General features: G+C 43.1%; 1 protein-coding gene across 2 annotated transcripts in view; it reads left to right on the top strand.

Moving 5' to 3' along the window:
* GUCY1A2 (guanylate cyclase 1 soluble subunit alpha 2) overlaps positions 1-19,043 on the top strand; it is a 332,057-nt gene that overhangs the window by 38,205 nt on the left and 274,809 nt on the right. The window lies entirely within an intron of this gene.

Raw genomic sequence — 19,043 nt, 5'->3', positions numbered from 1 at the left:
AGGGGCGCAAGGACTCAGCAGTGAGGCAGGTCGTCTCCTGAGGTATTTGTCTGTGTGTGCGTGTGTGTGTCCATCTTGAAGATCCCAGTGTTCGTGACGGCAGGACTGTTGGATGCTCCCAGCATGGCTAGGGGGTGAAGTGAGCTGTACCGAATCATGCCGTCTTAAGGCACCCGGAGTGAGCTGTGCTATCTTACTGTCTGGTGTTGGTGGTGTGTGAGAGCTGCGTTGTATTATATGTCACGTGGATACCATAGCAGGGATATTTTTTGCCCCAAAGTCTTACATGGGTTTTTAATTAAAAAAAAAAAAAAAACAACAATATCAAATTTTGGGGGAGCCCTCCCTTTTCCTTATTACTCAGACAGGGACCTGTGGAATGTTGGTAGGGAACAACCAGTCTTAGTGACTAACTCCGTATAGAACTCAGAATCCCCTTTCCCTCAGGGTCCGATCGTGAGGACTGGGACAAACTTGTTTGCCTGACTCTCTTTACCCCTTAGAGTAAGTGCTTTCATGGGAGACCTTGGGGTGCCTCCTACCACAGATTCCAGGTGACTTCAAACCATGAGTCTACCAGATTTTTCTAAACATACTGACTGCCAGAGGTAGCTCTGATTTTTGTACCCTGGAGCCTTGATGACGTCTACCCGTTGATAACATTTTCATTCCGGGTAAACCCAGAATGTTCTGTGAAGAACTTGGACCTTTTGTGAGGAATGGTTTGTCTATAATATAAGCAAGGGAGTGAGGGACAGTGAAAAGGAAGCCCACGGGTTCCCAGGGGGACTTAACCTTAGTCCCCCTTAATGTATACAGGGGCAGGGATGTCCTTCTACCCCAGGGAACTTAGTTATTGCAGAAGAGAAGGGATAAGAACAAATGGGGGCCAGGGCTTGGCGTGACCCAGACTATTTATAGTTTTGTCCGTTAGTTTAAAAAAAAAAAAAAAAAAGGAGCAAGTAAGGTTGCTAACTTGGAAAGGCAAGGGTAATTTGTTAAATGGATCATGTTTTAATGCCACCATTTTATAGAAGAAGGGACATCTTAACTCTCCCCCCAATAGGCCTAACCTCCAATAAAAGATGGGCATTTAAATAGAATAAACTTAGTTCAATGACCAAGAAAGAAAAGAAGTAAGGAAGGGAAGGAGGAAGCCTGAGCTCTGTCATCAACCTTCATTTCTCTGGAGACTTGGTGGGCTAAGATGGTGCCCCATGAAGGGATGCAGGAGAATCTTGGCAGAGGGATGTTTACTATTTGGAAAAGCGGTTCTTGATTTGAGCAGTTCGTAAATATTTCCCTGCCCCTCACCATCTCCTTGCCTTGTGCTCCCCGCCTGGCCAGCGGGAGGGCGTGAAGTGTCCAGGGTAAAGCTGTGGGGGTGCTGAAGGCCTCTGCACCCGCTTGCTCTTGGGGCCGGCAGTTGGGCGAGTAACCACCAGGGGACGCTGTTGGCCCAGCACCGCGTCGTTGTCTGGCGTGGCCTGGAGCTGCAGATCCCCTAGTCAGAGAGGGAAGTCTCCGGAAAGTGCTACCTGATATTAGGGAAAGAGTGGTTTTAGTAGACTAGAGCAATTAGACTTTTTTATTTATTTATTTTTTTTAAAGATTTTATTTATTTATTTGACAGAGAGAGACCCAGCGAGAGAGGGAACACAAGCAGGGGGAGTGGAAGAGGGAGAAGCAGGCTTCCCGTGGAGCAGGGAGCCCGATGCGGGGCTTGATCCTAGGACCCTGGAATCATGACCCAAGCTGAAGGCAGACACTTAACAACTGAGCCACCCAGGCAACCCCATTAGATTAAAAAAAAATTATTTAAAAATATATTTTTTATATATTTATTTATTTATTTATTTATTTAATTTATATAAAAATTTTAATTTTTATATATTTAAAAAATATTTAAAAATTTTATTTATTGATTAGAGAACAAGAGCCAGGGGGAGGAGCAGAGGAAGAAACAGACTTCCCACTCAGCAGGGAGCCCAGTGATGTGGGGCTTGATTCTCAGACCCAAGGATCATGACCTGAGCCCAAGGTAGACACTTAACTAACTGAGCCACCCAGGTGCCCTGAGAGATGAGATTTTATTTACCCCTTAGTAATAATGGTAATTTTTAAAATGTACAATAATGGTAATTAGTAAAAATAATGGTAGAAAATAATGGTAATTAGTGAAATGTAAAAAGCATAATCTTTTTTTAAAAAAATATTTATTTATTTGACACAGAGAGAGACCACAAGCAGGCAGAGGTGGGGGGGAGGGGTGAACAGGCTCCCTGCTGAGCAGAGAGCTTGATGCGGGCCTCCATCCCAGGACCCTGAGATCATGACCTGAGCCGAAGGCAGAGGCGTTAACCCGATGAGCCACCCAGGTGCCCCTAAAAAGCATGATCTTGTACAACTTAAATTTTTGAAGAAGAAAACGAAATGTCTGCCGTCTGTTGACCAGAGACTGGCGTGGGTCCAACAGGTGACGACGGGCTTGAGCGTAGCCTGTTCTGAGTCTTGTCTTGTCACGACTCCTGCAATATGGATGGCCTGAGGACAAAGGTAACAGCTTCACTGGTCAGAGTCCTTGGAAACTGTGTTTTCAACAAGTCATGGAACTGTGGTTGATCTCGGTTTGCTGAGATTTCCTCTTGTTCAGTGACATTTAAATTCTCCTGGGCAATCACTTATGAGAAGGCAAAAATCCATCAACTCCATGAAAAGAAAAGCATGACCTGAGAAAGGAGCCGTCTTTGGAGTGAGGGAGTTTGGCACAGAAATAGAGAGTCTTGGCCAGGTTCAGAGAATCCTTCTAGATGGGTACCTGTGGGAGATTTTCCAACAGTACGATACACATTCATCACCTTTGGGTGGCATGGTTAGAATATGGTGTATTTGGACAGGGAGTACATACTTCTCTTGTCTACTTCGTCAACCAGGAGCTAGTAGTAGAGACGAGAAATGGGTGTTGAGTTATCTGTGTGTTGCTTCACTTATTATCAAGAAAGATTAAAAGTCCTTAGGTCAGAAAATAGGACTAGGGAAGCCAGTTTTGCTTCTTGCAAAATGACCTTATCTGTCAGCTTAGTATGTATTCCTCTAGAGGGTTTGATCATGTGCTGGCTTTTTAGGTTGAAGTTTGAGTCGAGTGGTTGGCCTGCAATGAAAGGACCTACAGAGTGGGAGAAATCTTGCTGCAGAAAACAGGCTTGGCCTCTGTCCCGTATTTGTTCTGTTGCTTCCTTCCTAGGACTCTCTGGAAACACATGTGTGGTGGAGTGGGTCATCCCTTTCCTAGTAATGGGACGGAATTGTTTCCAGATCAACATTTTGCCATTTATTTCTCTCTCTCTCTTTTTGGCTTCGAAACTGGTAGTTGCTATTTTTCATCTCATCATTTACAAATTAGGGATATTAAGGACAGAGTGCTCAGAGTCTATTATTCGCCTCCTTTTGGTGCTCTGGCCGTCCCCGTGGTAATGCGGGACCTCTCCAAAGAGGCTTTTAAACTCTGGGAAAGGCTATACAGAGAAAGATCGCTGTGAACTCTGCCCTCCCCGCTGGAGGCTTTCTGTGTGAAATTTACTGCTTTATTTGGAATAGATCTTCTGCTCACCAAAATGATCTAATTTTAGTTGCCTGAAAAATTATGGCTTTTCCAGTCATAATTTGCGAAACCCATTTTTAGCTCCAATTAAAAGTAGTACAATGTATTTATATTCTTAGGTGCAACATTGAGTATTTTCTTGGATATGGAAATGCTTCAGTGGTACAAAGGAGTGTCTATGAGAAAGTGCTGAAGGATCAGTATCATGTATCTGTGTTTGTTGCTGAAGTGTTAGCACCTGGTCTTGTGGTCTGGACTTAGGTAATGCTGGGGGACAGGGATAGAGGAGGGAGAGTTAAGGAAAAAAGATACCAAGTAGCTAGCTTCCTTACATAATGCAACGCAGAATAAATGAGGGTTTTGGCTATTTCAGTCGTTTGTTTTCTTTGGGCTTTTTCTTACCAACCCAGGCAGAGTCTGGGACATTCCAGGATATGCGGGACAACAGAAGGATGGATAGCTAACTACTTGGGTGCGCCCCTTTGTTTTCCTTGCAACAAAGTAACCCTCTCTGTTCAGAAAAGCATCAGAGGACTATCGTCCTAAATAGGCAGGATAACAAGGCCTTAATCACCTTGGAGCAGTGCCTTTCCACATCCCCCTTTTAGCCTTGGAGATAGAAAGCAAGATGTTAAAGTGGCGTTAGGTTTGGTCCTATACTCTGGCAGGGCCGTCTCAGTCCTGGCCTGTTTGACTTCTGCTGAAGGGGTTGTGGGTGTGGCGTTTGGAGAACGTCTGGTGCTGTAGGATGGAGGAGGTGTGGAGGGAAAAGGTCCTTGCACAACCAGATACCTGGTATCTGGTTTCTGGTAGAAATCAGAAGTGAGCGCTCGGGGTCATCCCCTTGCTGGGACGGAGCGCGAACTCGGGGCTGCTGGTTTGGTAGGAGCAGGTATGTATTGAGTATGAGCGAGTGTAGCCACCTGCTGCTTTCGCTACATGCATTTTCTCTCCAAAGAATCAAAGACCTGAAGGGTGGAAGAACGGCCATCCAAGTGTTCTCTCTTTTAAAAAAGAAGGTCTTCTGGGAGAGTGAGGCTTTATGGCCTGCAAAAACCCAGCATGTCTCAAGTCAGAATCAGGAGCAATGTCATGGGGATATTGATTGGGAAAGGGCTGGTGAGGAAGACGGAGGACCTGGCCTGTGGGGCGCAGAGCTCACGGCTTCTTCCTGGCGGCAGGGACTCTGAGACCCTCTGAAGGCAGAGCGCTCTGTCCAGTGCCACCCATTCCAGAATCCTTAGCCGACAGAGAGTTTTATTTTGTTTTGCTTTATGAGCAATAATTTGTTGTTTATAGGTTAACTTGTCTGTGCTTTTTGGTTTATATCATGATGGGGAATGTGCACTTTGCAGCCTTATAAATGACCATAAAACTGAAGGATTAGTCAGCCTACTTAGGGTTAAGCTTACTTTGGGGGTTTTCTTGGAATAAATCTAACGCATGCTCCAGTTCACTAAAGAATTACACGATTAATGTCTTTAGAGTCTTGGAGAACGAGTTGGTGCGATAACCACTTAATATTTTCATTGAAGAATTAGGATCAATGGCAGCAGATACATTCTACTGATATAATTCTTGTTACAGTAACTTGGTAACTGATAATTTTTCCTTTTTACTAAAAGTAAATCATGTCAGTATCTTTATAAAATGAATTAGAGTTAGTGTTTGGAGGAGACTTAATTTCTTAATTGATTTAATAATGGCATTATAATATACTAGTGGTTCAGAGCAAAAATGAGCCAGATTATTGGGGTTGAATTTGAAGTTTAGCTACTTAGTGGCTGTATGGATTTGAACGAGTTACTTCATCTTTCCCATACTTTACGTTTCTCATTTTGTAAGATGGTTATAATATAACTACTTACCTCCCACAGTCATTAGGAAGATGAAATAATTTAATTTATACAAAGTACTTAAAGCTGCCTGAGAAATAAGAAATGCTACACAAGCATTTGCTCTGAGTATTGGATATTCTCAGAATAAAATTTGCATCAGCCCTGGGAGGTCTGTATCGCTCACTTCTATGGCTGAGGAAGTGGGTACTTTGTTAACTTGTTAGGTTTCCTTGTCAGGGACAAGGAGCCACAGAAGCAGAATTTATACCCAGGTCAGTCTGATTCCCAACCTCTTGTTCTTTCCAGTGCTTTCTGCTGCCTTCTAGAGTTGTTGGATTGAGGCAGACTTTCTATCACTTCTCTTTTGCTAATTGCACAAGTCTTTCTGGGTCTGTGAACTGTGACTGTTTTACTTAGTTCATTCCTGTTCCAAAGTGTACCTGGGATATTTGCTTATATGTAGTAAGTAGTACCCAAAACATTTCTCCCTGGTCCTGAGGAGAGCACTTTTTTTTTTTTTTTTCATAATTTGGATCTTTTTCAGTTCAGAGATAGTATTTTCCTTTAGATTTCATGTGTTGACAATGCCAGTGAGGGGTGATGTGTTTGTATTCATGACACAAACAGGTTTCTCAGTTGAGCCTTTATAAAGATACACCAGTTCTGTTGGCTAAGATTTCAAGCTTATCTTGGCATTTACCTGGCTTAACATGTTAGACCTCACGGGTGGGGCACAAAGCCTCAAAAGGTGGTACTTCTCATAACATTGATTTTTTTTTTTTTTTTAATGGATGTTGCCTTTTAAAGTTTAGGAACACTGTCATGGTATCTCATTAGGAAAGTCATTATAATATCTCATTGAATAACACAGATTAATAACATAATTTAATTCCTAACCAAGGTCTTGAGGAGCAGGTCTAGGTAAATTGGGAAGAACTCTGTTTTCTGTTCTCTGCTCACATACTTTGCCCGAAGTGCTTAGATAGGGCACGTGGGTCTAAGGAGGAATGAGACCACTCTGGGGGACACTAACTCCAATATGTGTCAAGTAAATACTTGAATAAAAATGGAATCTTCACTCCTGCATATCCGTTTCAGAAGATAGAAATAAGTTGAACAGAAATGTGAAATGCTTTCTCTCCTCCCAGAGACACTTTCTTATTTTAGGAGTATTTTCTTCTGACTCTTTCGACCAGCCTTTTCCCATTTGTCCTTTTTATTACTTTTTTTTTTCTTTCTTTTTTGTCTTCTCTGTTTATCTCTATTGCATTTTCTTCTGCCACTACTGACTTCATCTGGCGCTTCTCTGTATGGGAGGGCAACTTCTTACATCCTACATTCCTCACACTGTTACTCTCTTTCTGAATTCTTCAGGAGATAGGATTTTGTTTTTCTTTTCCCCTTAAATTTTAAAAAATGATTAATTTCAGTATAGTTTTAGATTTATAGAAAAGCCATGAAGATAGTTTATAAATTTCTCATATATCCCACGTTCCTTTCTTCTGTTATTGATACCTGACATTACTGTGGTACTTGGGTCCCAGTTAGTGAGCAAGTATTCCTGTATTGTTACTGACTAAATTCCATGCTTTATTCAGGTATCTTTTGTTTTATCTGTTTTCCGTTCCAGGATCTCACTTAAGATACCATAATACCTTTGGTGGTCTTATCTTGCTAGACCCTCTTGTTTGTGACAGTTGCTCAGATTTTCCTTATTTTCAATGGACTTGATGGTTCTGAGGTGTACTGGTTGGTCTTGCAGTTGTCTGTTGGGGGCTCTGACGTGTGTGTGCGTGTGTGTGTGTGTGTGTGCGTGTGTGCGTGTGTATGTGTATAACATACACATGTGTGTGTATTTTCCGCCCCAGCCCTAGATTCAGCTGTCTATCCAAGGAGTCGTGGTTCCTTTCACTGGAGAATGGTGTTAGAAACCAAAATCTGGGTGCTAGGAGTACTGTTGCTACTGGTGTATTCTTGTTTCCAAGCCGTCGCAGATGACGGAGCAGGGAAATATATCTGTGTCGATAACTCACGAACATATGCTTATCTGTGACTGTTTCTGTAGGTGCTCCTCCGTATCTGTATTGCGCTAAATATGCATCCATAGTGCTCCAACCGTGGGCGTCATTCTGACCCTTCCGCCTTGCTTGTCTGTAACCTCCTACTGCCCCAGTGGGAAACTTGGCTCTTACTGGCCATCCCTTCAGTCTGCTCAGTCGTTGGATTGCTGTATGCATGGACAGTTGTTCCAGAGAATACGTACACCCATGGGAGAAGGTGGTATCAGCCACAAGTGGAGTGTTAGTGTCCATTTTTGGAGTATGAAGCTACGTGTTGAGTTTTAGGGACTCCACTCATATCCAGTGTTAGGGCAGCACCTTTCTCCTCCACCACCTCCAGCAAGGTGTTTCTCATACAATTATAAAATAGTAACATCCTTTTATCACACTCTTAATTCTGTCCTGTGATTCTGTGATAGCCTACAAAATAGAAAAAAATCTGTTACATGATAATATATAATATACAAATGTATTTCTCTATATATAATATATAATTTATGGGCTCCTGGGTGGCTTCCTGGGTTAAGCCGCTGCCTTCGGCTCAGGTCATGATCTCAGGGTCCTGGGATCGAGTCCCGCATTGGGTTCTCTGCTCCTCGGGGAGCCTGCTTCCTCCTCTCTCTCTCTCTGCCTGCCTCTCTGCCTACTTGTGATCTCTCTGTGTCAAATGAATAAATAAAATCTTTATATATATATATATATATATATAATTTATATTAATATATAAAGATAAAAATCTATTTAACTTGTGTATTAAGGTTTACATTCTGTGCTGGAAAATTCTGAGTATTGATAAATGCATAGTTTCATGTATCTATCATTAAAGTATCCTGTGGAGTCTTTGAAATGTCCTAAAAAAAAAAAGTCCCCTACGCTTCACCCATTCAATCCTGACCTCCTCTCTGCATCAGACCCCTGGCAACTACAGATCTGTTTGTCCTTCTGTAGTTTTGTCTTTTTCAGAATGCCCTATAAATGGAATCACACAATACTTAAACTTTTTACATTTTTTTAATACTACATCAATAAATTATAGAAGTATACTTTTGTTCCTGTGGCTTAGCAGTAGGCATTTAGGATTAATACACAACTTTGTGTGGCTTGATGGTCGATTCCTTTTTAATCTCAGGATAGTATTTCATCCCAGATGAAGGACCCCACTCTTGGCTTCTGCATTCACCTCTTGAAGGGCAGCCTGGTTGTTTCTGTTTTTGGCAACTATGGGTAAACCTGCGGTAAACATTTAACCGCAGGTTTTTATGTAGCCTGAGGTTTCATTTGGCCAATGTCTAGGAATAGGATTGCCACATTTTGTTTGTTAGCTTTGTAAGAAACTGCTAAGATGCCTTCTCCAGTGGCTGTGCCATTTCTTGCTCCTCCTATCCAGAAATGGGTATTGTCAAATTTTGTTTGGTCTGTTTTTAAAATTTTTGTCCTTCTAATTGACGGGCCTTTTCCCTTGACATTTCATAAACAGCACCTGCTGTCTTCTTAATAATTTCAATGTATACCAAGGAGAGTTAAGTATTTTGTTTTCCTGCTTTATCATCCCTTTTCAAGATCTTAGGACTGAGTGGACACACCGCTTGAAAAATTCTGAATCGGGGCAGAGATTGTCCATGGTACTACTAGGTAGAATCTTTATCTTTGGTTTAGTAAAAATAAGTCCCGGAACAGAGTTAGTTAGAAATGTTAGGATTTGGATGTAAATTTAAGTGACATTAAGCCCACAAACAGTCCTGACGTCTTCTGTGCCCCCGGCCTGCAGAGTAATTCCTGAACTAACCTCCTAGTACTCAGGCCATTCTCAGAAGCGGGTTTCTCAAGCCTCTTCCACAATCCCCATTACTCTTCTCAGGCAGTTGTATCTCTTGCATTTAGGATCTGCCGCGTTCCTACCAGGGGAACAAGTTAGGTGTGACTCAGAGCAGACGAGAGGGGAGTGCAGGCAGGTCGGGCTGCTCACAGAGGGTCACCCCGTTAGCACGTGGGGCGGCCGCGAGACCGTGAGGCTCCCACATGAGAGGCTGCTGCATTGTCTGCGGAGCCCTCCACTGCCTCTGTGAGAAGAGAGTCATGGCTGTTTCCGTTTTTCCTCTGAGTTGGAAGGAAGCTTATTCTTCCGTTACTGTATGGGAGAGAGGAGTGGGAGCCCATAGCATTGCCTGGGTCGGACTCCAAGCCCATTTTTGTTGCCATCCTCGGACCCATGACCCATTTCATAGTGATCTGGCACGGTTCCTCTTTTAATCTAAACACCGTGTTTGGAGCCTTTTCACTCAAATGAACACCCCACCTCCCCTTCTGCCTTCACTTTTTCCTTTTTATGTGATGACTTTTATTCGTCAGATAAATCATTTCTGCGTGGAGGTCTACTTTTAAAAAAATTTTTGGTACCTTATGTTCTGTTTTCATGGTGCTTTGCTACAGAGCTCGGACTGTGGGACCGCTATACATTTTAATAGCCTGCCATGTAGTTATCCTGAGAATTAATGAAAAGTAAGATTAGAGTGAAATACAAACATCTTGGGTTGTGTGCTAGATGAATTGTCACTTTTACTGCCTTGAGGTCTCGAGTCAGTGTTGAGTGTTCCTGACAGTATTTCTATGAGCTATTTATTTACATTGGTGAGTAGAGTTTTAGGAGTTAAATAAAAATGCTCCCCGAATTAAGGCTTTCTATGTGTGGTACATTCCTCTATTATCTCACTGTGAGTCTATTTTTAAAAAGCGAGAGTCTTCATCTCTTTTGATTTGTTGTTTGAGAGCCTGCCCAGTAAAAGATGCTCATATGTTTTATTTGCCATGCGGAGATCTAGGGAGATCTAGGGAGGATAAAACGTGGCCACCGAGGGAGGACTCTGGATCATGGATGATCTTTATAGGTGCTTTAGATTTTTGCCTATTTCTGTTACCCCTAATGATAGCTTGAGTGTTAGGAGACCCATTTCTGATGTAGCATGATTGAACCCCAAATTCCAGTTTCTGGCCTATCCTGTTTTTTTCCTATATTTCGATGCACTTGGGTCTTAACTTTGAAATAAGAAATGGTAATTTCCCTGTGTGGAGAGAGAAGCTGTAGACCTGAACATACTGGCTCCCTGTGCTATAAATGAATTTTATTGTAGCCCTTGTGCGCTGTGTGTACACTGATGGCCACCAAAGTTACCATCCAGATCTGGTTGGGGTAGGTTCTCCTTGGGGGAGAAATGGCTGGGGACTGGGGGCTTGGGCTTCACTTAGCACATTGAAAATGGGAGTGAGTAGAACCACAGTGGTGGGTCCCCCATGGAAAGGATGAAGCGGGGATGGGGTGTAGAGACTGTGTTACTTGAAGGAAGGGGAGTGTTCGTGACAGATGCAAAGAGACCAATAGAGTGCTATTAGCAGTCAGTTGAAGAAAAAGCAGATGCGATGTTCATAAGCAAGGGCGCTGAGTTAATTCCTGCCTCCTACACACTGGCCAATATTGAACATTGTCCAGAGCTAATGAGGAAAAAAAAAAAAAAGAGGAAAAGCCAGCTCCGAAAGTACCTATTTTTATTTTAACATTGATGAATGTATGCTTTGGTTTTTGCTAGGGAGATGTGTTTTGCATTATTGATTTGAATCCTAATCCCAGAATAATTATTTATAGTCTAGAGTCTAAAACAGTGGATTCCTCTAGTGAGGGTACAGTAGGAGCATCCGGAGACATTAATTAAAAAAAACAACAAAAGCAAAAAACACAGCAAAAGGTCCAGCCTGCAGACAGTATATATCCTGTAAACTCTCTACTCTGTAAATACCAGATAGTCTGATTCATCTAGGATTGGAACCAAGAATTTGTATATTAAAAATGAGCTCCCCTGAGGGTTCTGGGGTGTGGGCATGTCTTGATCCCTTAATTCCAAGGCTAACCCTGCTCTTGGGCAAGTGTGCTTATTAGGACACTTCGCCGAATTCGTAGGGAATCTGATACCCAGTTAAGTTTCTGTTAGTTGAGGTTCTAGAATCTCCGATGGTAGTTGCTGCCTTGTACACCACTTGGTTCTGTTCCTTACTCTGCTTCTCTTTAGGACTTGCAATTCTGCTTCTGAACCCCAAACAGGAATGGGGGCCCTGATTCCATCCTCTGTCCTTTGCCTTCCAGATAAAGGTATAGTATCTCTGGCTAGATGCTGTCTTCTCTAGTCAAGCATTCTTCTTTTTTCCCTTTATCTCTTCGCCACATCTCTTTGATGCTGAGGACTGCTGGCTTTCACTGCCTCATTTGTATCCTACATTCATGATACCATGTTTTTTCCTCATTGTTCTCCTGTGTCTGCACCAATGGGCCTGTGAGTTAAGGGTCAGTTCTCCCTTTCTTCATCCTACATCATTAGCTTTGCGAAGACATGTGGTAGGTGGTTCATCCAATGTTAGAAATTGTAGGTTTAGTAAAATGCCGGCTTTAGTAACCTTTTTTCTCTCTCATCATCCCAGCACCAGAAATCCTAATAATCATCTGAGGACAGAGTTGGCCTAGGGGGAGATAAAGTGGGCCGGAGAGTGAGTTCGCAGCTGCCGTGGGAAGCAGAAATGTATTCTTGTGTGCGAGCTTTCGTGGAGCAGAGTCATTGTACGATCTTTACAAAGGCGAGGGCAGGAGGGATTTCAGCCTCAGAACAAACAGAGCAGTGACAAATGATCCTGATTCTTCGGAGTTACTGTGCTGAGGAACTGGTGCCCAGAAACTTTTTCACTGAAGATACCCCTGATTGCCCTCAATTTTCGACTTTTCCTTCTGTTTTTCCTGAGTCTGTGTACTTCATGGAATGTCTCACACCCCGACTTCTCTGTGCACATCTGTACCTCTCACTGTTCCTTTCTCTGTTTGTGTTCACACCCTTTCTTCATTATCCCACTTCTTGGTCCTACCTATTAACGAAGCGAACAGTGCAAACCTGCCAAGCATTTAAAAATTGGGTTCTCTTAATTTGTCATTATTCTCTGTTTTTGTGTCCTATTTAAGCTTATTGTTTTAGATGGCAAATTAATCAGGAGACTCTAACTTGTTGCAAATCTAATAAAACTTGTTAACGTTCTCCATGATCTTTGGGATTGGAGCTGGGCCACACTGGATCAATGTTGAACTACAGGAAAAGGTTTACTAATCCCGAGATGTGTACGTGACGTTGTAGAGCATGTTTGTCTTCTGTAAGAGTTTGCAAGTATTTTGTTGCATCAGCGTGAACATTTAGGTGCCATTCTAGGCGCTGGTGATTCAGGGAGGAAAAGTAAGTGGGGAGGCTGACCAGAAACACACAAATAACAAAAACAGCAGCCTCAGAGAGATACATGCTGTGGAGAGAAACAAGACCATGGAATGTACAAGAGGGTAGGAAGGGCTTAAATAATGAATGTGTTCATAATAATTTTTAATTAATTTAAATAATTGTAATGGAATTTCTGTTTGACCAGAGTGTTTCAGTAGTATTTCTGGATTCAGAGTTTCAGGAATGATTTTTTTTTTTTTTAACCCTATGCCTTGGGGTGCAGGAGGTTGATGGAAGTTCAGGCTTCTCCTCTCTCGTCTCGGTAGCCATCACCTCGAGAAGGTGGCTGCAGTGCTGTGTCCTAGTATTTCGGGCAGGAAACGGTTCCAGCGGCTCTTAACAATCACACACGTACTTGGTGGGTGCTCTCTCTGTGCCAGGCCTGTGTGGCTTCTAGAGATCGGACAGTGAGGAAGGCAGACCTAATCTCTGCTCCCCTGGACCGTCTGTCTTAGGAAGCTCGTGGCAAGACCGATGACGTTAGGAATAGAACCTCACTGCTTAGTGCGCAAAGTGGAAGGTGCTGACGTGTGGCCGTTGGGAGACAGCCATTCCAGGAGAAGCGGGAACATCGCCCCCCAGAAAGGCTGAGAAATTTGGGATTCAGAACTCTTCTGTGTGATAATAGGGAGAACCCCAGTAGAAACAAAAATCCCAAGTCAAATCCATCCTTAGGCTTTCTCCTACACATTCCTGTAGTTGACCAATATCATTCTGTTCTACAGATGAAATCCTTAAAGCCCACATTGGAAGTGACTTACCCAAGATCACTTAGCTAATAAATGATGGAGGTTGGATTTGAACAGAGCTTTGATAACTATAAAAGAAGAAACCTGTTCTTCGTACCATGTCACATTTTTTGTTTCTGAAAATAGTAACTATAACACATCTCCTATTTAAAAGAACCATCCGTTTCTTAAAACAAAAACAAATCCCAAATCACCATGTGTGTGCACACACATGTATTACCATAAACTGCCGTCTAGTACCCTACAGTACTTCAGTCAACACCTTGAACTAAAAAGCGTCTTATAAATAACCTTTGCTAATGATGATTCTGGCCATGGAAGTATTTTCCTATTGAGGTGGGGGGTGGGGGGAGGCACCCAGAGAGCAAGGGTTTTGAATTGCTAAAAATGGGAGGAATCCAGCTTCTCCTTCTACCTTAGCATGGTTCTTGGTGTGTTTCCTTATCATGTATTCATCTTTCTCTTCCCCTGGCCTGTGGGTACGTGGTACTTAGATGCTGTGTTTAATTCTTTGTAAGCACCCCAACAAGCCAGAGGGCCTGGAAGGGTAGGTGTCTGAGAAATGCTGCTTGAAGGACAAAGACTGAGGAGCTCTTCCAGAGGAAGGAAAACTAAGGACAGAACACAAATTCCATGAATAGTCCTGGGTTGGATCCTATACTGGGAAGTGGCTATGGAGAGAACATTATTGGGACAATGACCAAACCTGGAATATGGACTGTGGGTTAAATAATACTGTACCAGAGTTAAATTTCCTCATTTTAGAATTGTACTGTGGTGGGGTGCCTGGTGGCTCTCGTTTGGTTCAGTGTCTCCCCTCGGTTCAGGTCATGATCCTGGGATTCTGGGATCGAGTCTTGGCTCAGGCTGCTGCTCAGTGGGGAGCCTGCTTCTTCCTCTCCCTCTGCCCCTTCCCCCAAAGTACATGTGCTCTCTCTCATCTTAAAAAAAAATTAAATGTTATTGTGGTTATGTACAGGGGCTTCCCTATTAGGAAATACACACTGAGGTATTTAGGGGAAAAGGGGTGGGATGTGTGCCATTTAGTCTCAAATTGGGGGTAGGGTGGGGGTAGGGTGGGGGTAGGGAGAGAATGAGAATATAAACAGATGGGATAAACTGTTAACACGTTGGTGAATCTTGGTAAAAGACTATGCGAGTTTTTGGGACCATTCTTGCAGTTTTTCTCTAAGTTTGAAATCCTATCAAAATAAAATATTTCCAAAAGCTGTTGAATAAAATTATAATTAAGTAAGTCCAGAGGAAGTTTCTATTTCTATTTGGTTATAGTTCCAATTTAAAAAAATTCAAACTTAAACTAAAACCCATGAATGAGTTTCACTGTGTTTTATTTCTTCTAATACCAACCATGGAAGCACCAAGTTTTACATGTAAAATCAGTGTCCAGATTGGAGCCCATTTATGGAGTGCATTTCCTCAGGTTTTGTGGTCTGACTTACTAACCTGATGCAGTGATAAGGACCTGGAGGATGAAATTAGAATAGTTTTCAGAACATAATCCCACTCTGTTTATCTAATATTGCAAAGAATTGATAGCACAATGGGTGATTCATTCCCCCGTCTCCCAGATCGTTTTACTGTTTTCCCACATAGACAAATACTCAAGAACAGGAGCTTCCATTTCCACACGATGCAGAGGCTCAAACCTCCATCTGCTCGTACTGCCTGTGGGCGCCCTGGCCGGGCGCTCTAGCAGATGACCCCTGCACCCCTGATCCTGGGATTCTGGGATTGAGTCTTGGCTCAGGCTGCTGCTCAGTGGGGAGCCTGAGCCTTTCTTCTCGTCATCCTTTTACTCCTAGCACATGTCTGGGCTTCCCAAATACTTTTGCCGATTTCAAAGGCCTCATCAGTCATTGACATAATCTCTTTTGTAGACTGTGATTTTTTTGGATTGCTTCCCTGACATTTTAAATACCCAGGGTAAATTATTTTCACAGTCCGTCTTCAGTCATTAGATGCTGTTGCTGTGGGCTCTACAAGTGTTTCCGTATTTAGCAGCAGTGCTTTCTGCCTCTCTCTCTAGTGGTGGGACAGTGAACCAGAGCGCTCATCCAAAGGGGATGTCACACAAAGTAGCTGTTGAACGTTTAAGTTCAGCGAATAGAAGTGTAAAGTGAACTATTTAGAAGGTGGTGGAAAATCCCGTGATGACCATTCTCTACGGTTACAATGACCGTAACAGGACACTTGTTCAATTTCATGACCGGTCAGAATATTGAGCACATGCTAGATGCTCATTTTCTTTCTTTTTGGGCACATGGAATACTTTCGGAAGACTGTATCCATATTAAATATCTATTTAATTCTTTAAAATCTTAATTGTTGCATAGAAATGGATTCTTGTCAAACGTAGTAAATTATACTCAAGTGTGAAACTTGGTCAGGATCGTAAGCAGCCTGTGAGGCAGAGACATGTCATTTCATGTCTTCTTGGGTCTTCTTAACCACCCCCCCGTCACCATCCCCACACACATTTTCATGTTGTTATGTACACCTTGGAATCTTGATCCTTACGGGGCACAGGTTTTAGTTAAGCGACGGGCTGATGCGAGGTGGAAGTCCAGGTAACAGTGGTCCTCAGAAACCAGTGTCTCTGTTCCCCCTTGCGGATGGTGAGCAAATGGGGGGGATCAGTGAGGCAGAGTAACCCCAGAGGAGCTGGCCTGCTCTTGGCTTCCTCCCTGTCTATTTACCCAAGTGTTTGGGTAGTTCTGGTGAGTGAAATGGGGATGTGAACAAGCTCTCCTGCAGCATCGGTGCTGGGGACCACAGATGCTAAGTCTGTCGCTTCACTCTTTAAGAGAAGGTCTCCTGTGTTGTGAGATTCGCACTTACAACCAGGTCACCATAGTCACAAAGCTTAAAAAAAAAAAAATAAAAATCTATTTGCCTTTGACAGAACCAGGCCAACCACTCCATTGTCAGGGGGATAGATAAAACAAACCATGTTGACCGTTGACCCCCTTCCGGACGCTGGAAAGGAAATAGAAGCATTTTGGCAAGTCCTGGGAATGGGCTGGAGAGAGAAGAGCCAGTGTTGGTTTTTGTATTTTTGTTTTTTCCTTTTGATTATGACTTTTTCTACAATGCACTCAACAAGTGCTTTGAAAACTATGTGACATCTTTCGTTGATGATGAATTTGAGGTCTTACAGCTCGGTAATATCTTCTTCCTGTGAATTCCTCGATTTGGTTGACCTTTGGATGATGCATTTTTGTTTGCTTTCAAATATTAAAGATTTCTCATATAACCTTTTGTTTTCTTTAGGAGTTAAGGAGTGGTAGGGAAGTGATAAACATTTATGGGAAAAAGCAGGGCTCTGAATTCATACGTTTTTGTGTTACATCTCCTTTGGGTCAAATAGTTCCTAAAATGCTTATTAAGATATCTGTAAGAGTAAGCGAAGCCTTTGCTGCTCTTTTCTTCCTCCTGTGCCTCCTGCCTCATGTGGTTTTTCCTCCCTCCCCTCCCGGAGAAGTTGCGTGTCCTCCTCTTTGTCCTCCTCTGCTCTCTTTTGGTGTCCCCGGGGACAGGGCACGGGTTGGGTGAGCAGGACACGCTCATCAGGCACAGATGAGACCTACCTGATTGGAGAAATGATTCTTGCTGGGACAGTTTAATAAGAGACTAGATCACAGTGTTTGTAGGATCTGCTTGTGCATTTCCGTGGAAGTACCATGTTCAGCGTCACCTCTTTGTTCCTTATCTTCCCCAAACACAGTGATTGTGATTTTCAATAAAATCTTCCAGTCTCCGGCCCTCCGTCCCATGCATTTGTGGTATGTGACCTATTGTGGTCATAACAAATGTGGCTTACTGTGGCTGAGTGCTTTTATTATCTATTTATTATCTATTATTTTACTTCATTCCTTCTTAAATTTTCCTCTTCGGTCCCTCTGCTAGTTGCTACGTAGAAGAGGATTTAAAATATACCTACATGGGCTGTCACTGTTGCTGCCACCATCACTTTGGCTTTGGGGTTGTAACAATTAAAGAACTTGAAGGCAAAGACTTGTTAATATACAGTCCATGCTTTCTGCATTACCTGCATCTCCCTATTGATGAGCCCCTTTATATTTCAGTTAACATTTAAAGCAACCTAAATATTCATTTTTTCATTCATACATTTATTCAACAAATATTCATTGCTCACTGGGCCCATTGTATAGATTTTGATTTGCTCGGCCAAGTAGATGGAATGCTGTGTAGTTAATTGTAGACCATTCTGTTCTCTTCTTCTCTTTGGGCCTCTGAAGCATCCTTTTCTGAGTCTCAGGTCAAGAGGCTGTAATACAGAGAAGAGTCTGCCCTAGTTCCTTAGTGTATCTTACTGTTAGACTAGGCATCCAATATTATAATCTGTAAAGCTTTCGTATCAGTAGACAGGTCTTCTTAGTAATGCCCATGCTGGAGATTTTTGCAAAGAAAGAATTCAAAACAAGAAAAAGAAACCTTAAATAATGGCTTGGCGGTGTTTACTGAATGCTCTTCATAATGGCAAAATATTGGCAACAACCCGCGGTCAGACTATGAAGAAATGGTGAATTAAGAGACGATAAGTCTGCTTTCAAGCACATGACACAGCTGTTGTATCATGAGTGAGAGTGATGTGGCAAGAGGACGCTGTAGCCTGGGGGAATGTTGGTGATGTCGTAGCTCTGGTTCCCCAGAAAGAGACTCTGGTGAAGATTTGTGCTCAGGATCCCTCGCTATCAATGGCCCAACCAGGCCAAAGTCATTAGGTTTCAAGTCCTGAGAATACCGTGAGCTCACGGCCTCCCCTCCAGTCGTCGTCCTTTCTGAGTGTTGGGTAGCGTGGGTTGGCACCTTCCACATCTCACCAGACCACTTCCTTGTGAGGCTGGGAAGAAAACAGGATGGGTGCTGGGGGCACTGGGCCGGTGGGCGTGTGCAGTCACAGCCAGTCACAGCAAGGATCTTGGCTCAACTTTTCAGACTCGCCTTCCAGGAGGCGAGGAAGAGACTACCCTTGTATTCCAACTCACCTCCAGCACCGGCCGCCTGGGTGCTCGCTGCCCTGGGGAGGGGACAGGACACCTGCCCAGGGAGCTTTCTTCAGCTGGAGGCAATTTCCAGAGCAAGACTCCGATGAGAGCTGACTGCTGTGACTACCTCCAGTGTGTGCTAGAGAGAAAATATTACATGAAAAGTGGCAAAAGCAGAGTGTTTTGGTGTACGTGATAAACCCAGCTGTGTAGAGAATGTGTGGGCGTATAGCAATCTGAGGGACACAGAGAACGGACATGGCTGTGTCATAAGAGGGAGAGAAGTCGAGAGAACATAACCGTCTCCCCAAATAAACCATGAATCCAAACAGAGTGTAGGTTTGCTTGTGATAACAGGAGATCTCTGGCGCATATGGTCTCCTCCTCTCTTGATTCAAGAAGATAACCGTTTCCATCAGTTCTTGCAGGGGTCAGGTTCTCCCTCGTGTGCTGCTCGTGGAACACAAT

Source organism: Mustela lutreola, chromosome 1, assembly GCF_030435805.1.
Source record: "Mustela lutreola isolate mMusLut2 chromosome 1, mMusLut2.pri, whole genome shotgun sequence".
Taxonomy (NCBI): Eukaryota; Metazoa; Chordata; class Mammalia; order Carnivora; family Mustelidae; genus Mustela; species Mustela lutreola.
This window is presented reverse-complemented; position numbering and strand designations above follow the sequence as displayed.